Here is a 2,273-nt window from a genome sequence, read left to right as displayed (position 1 = left end):
ACCTTTGTCCCCTTGTTACCTGCACCTTCCCCCGCCCCATCCTTGGCCCACCTGGTGTCCCCCACTCCCCACGGGACCCCTCTGACACTGGGGTCTGCCCCTTCCCCTGTTCCCATCTAGTCCTCTGGGGCCAGCCCCCCTTTCACTCCTCCCTCTGCCTCCCGGGCTCCTCTTCCCCCTTACACCCCTGACACCTGCCCCTCCCATCACCCCACTCTGCCCCCTGGCACCAGCCCTTAGTCTGCCCTCCGGTGATCAGCCCTGCCCTAGACACCCCTGCTGCCCCCGGGCTCGTGCCTCACTCTGTGCCCCTGGTGCCTGCCTGTTCCCTCCCCCCCGCTCCTGGTGCCTGCCCCACTCCTCCCCCCACCCTGGCACCTGACCCTCATCTTCACTCCCCTCTGCCCCCCTAGAGCCCCCCTCTCCTCATTCTCCTGCCTCTCGGAGCCCCCCCCCCCCGTTACCTCACCCCCTCTGCTCCCTGGTGCCCCCCCTTCCCTTGCTTCCCTGCACCCGCTGGAACCTGCACCTCCCTTCACCCCCCTCTGCCTCCTGGTGCCTGCTCCTTCCCTTCCCCCCACTGCCCTTGTGCCTGCCCCTCCTCTGCCTCTGCCAGCATCAGCCTGTCCCCTGCCCTGTCCCTACTGCCACCTTCCCACCCCTCCCCTCCCTCGCTGCTGCTCTCCTTCCCCTCAAGTTCGCTCCCATGGGCAGACGGGCCCTGACTCCCCTTAACAGGCAACAACCTCCTCCCTTCAGCAATTAACGGGACACAGGTTAATTTCCCTTTGATCCCGGTGACCAGCCCCTGCCCCGGCCCTGACTCTGTGACTCTCTCCCCAGTGGACGTGACTCTGGATCCAGACACGGCTCATCCCAAACTCGTCCTGTCTGAGGATTGGAAACGTGTGAGAGACGGAGACACACGCCAGGATCTGCCCGACAATCCTGAGAGATTTGATACTGATCCCTGTGTGCTGGGCGCTGAGGGGTTCCCGGGCAGGAGGCGTTACTGAGAGGTGGAGGTGGGAGACAAGACCAAGTGGGACGTGGGGGTTTGTAGGGAATCTGTGAGCAGGAAGGGGGATGTCACACTCTCACCTGGGAATGGATACTGGGCCGTGTGGCTGTGGGATGGGGAATACAAGGCCCTCACCTCCCCTTTGATCCCCCTCCCTGTGAAGGTCAGGCCCAGCCGGGTGGGGATATTCCTGGACTATGAGGCAGGCGAGGTCTCATTTTACAATGTCACTGACAGGTCCCAGCTCTTCACTTTCCCGGTCACCTTCTCGGGGACACTTCGCCCTTATTTTTGTCCTTGTCTCAATGCTGGGGGTAAAAACGCGGCTCCCCTGATCATCTGCCCGGTCCCAGCCCAGGCCGGAGGGAATCTCTGTCCCTGACAGCGACACCCGCACAGAGACTGTCCCCTCCCAGTGCTGCTCCCCAGCTCTCAGTTCTCAGCACAAGGCCTGTCAGATGGGGGAGGGGAGAGGGGCACAGAAGAGGGTTAGGGGAGCCAGCCGGGGGCAGGGCAGGGTGTGTGTGGGTTGGGTGGGGGCAATGTCAGGGGTAGATGCTGAGAGTGGGGGAAGGGAGGGGGCTGCAGCGGCAGAAAGGGAAGAGCCCAGCTGACATGTGGAAGACTGTGGGGTGGGTGGGTTGTAACGAGAGAGGCCCCCAATAGAAAGAACCCCCGGCTGAAATGACGGGGGGGGGGGGTTTGCTGGGGAGCCCAGTGAGCGAGGGGAAGGTCCTGGCATTTCGTGAGGGAGTCTCTGCCCATGGTGGGGAGTGAAACAGCCCCAGGGTGCAGCGCGGGGGCAGGGGTGAGAGCACCGGGGCCCTGCTGTACGGTCCGCTCTGCGCTGCAGCCTCAGCCTGTGGGTGGAGCTCGTCCCAGCGCAATGGGGGGAGGGTGGGGAGTGGGGAGAGCTGGAGGAGGGGATTCGATAGCTGGGCCGGGGAAGGGGGGTGAGAACCCAGCCCCAGGGCTGTGTGAGCGAGGGGCCAGGTTGGGTGAATGGGAACCGCTCATGGGAAGCAGCCTAGGCAGCTTTTCCCCCTTCCCTTGTGTTTGCCCCACCCCGGTGCAGTGCAACAAACGGCTCCTGACACAGGGTGATACTGGTTGGAAATATGGACAGACAGCTCGTGTCTTCTGCTGCCCCATCACATGTTGCTGCCCATCATCTTTCCTCGTCCCCTGGCCCAGGGGTAGCAGATGGTGACGGACGGGGATCAGTCACTCCTGTCAGAATTTCTACCCTGTG

General features: G+C 63.4%; 1 pseudogene; it reads left to right on the top strand.

Moving 5' to 3' along the window:
- The first annotated feature begins 843 nt into the window (after window positions 1–843).
- LOC137159960 (E3 ubiquitin-protein ligase TRIM39-like) lies at window positions 844–1,403 on the top strand (annotated as a pseudogene).
- Window positions 1,404–2,273: the final 870 nt, after the last annotated feature.

Source organism: Emydura macquarii, unplaced genomic scaffold, assembly GCF_026122565.2.
Source record: "Emydura macquarii macquarii isolate MOO-44397 ecotype Brisbane River unplaced genomic scaffold, CSIRO-AGI_Emac_v2 contig_2050, whole genome shotgun sequence".
NCBI classification, from domain to species: domain Eukaryota; kingdom Metazoa; phylum Chordata; order Testudines; family Chelidae; genus Emydura; species Emydura macquarii.
Note: the sequence above shows the minus strand (reverse complement) of the source record. Positions and strands in the feature narration are given on the sequence as shown.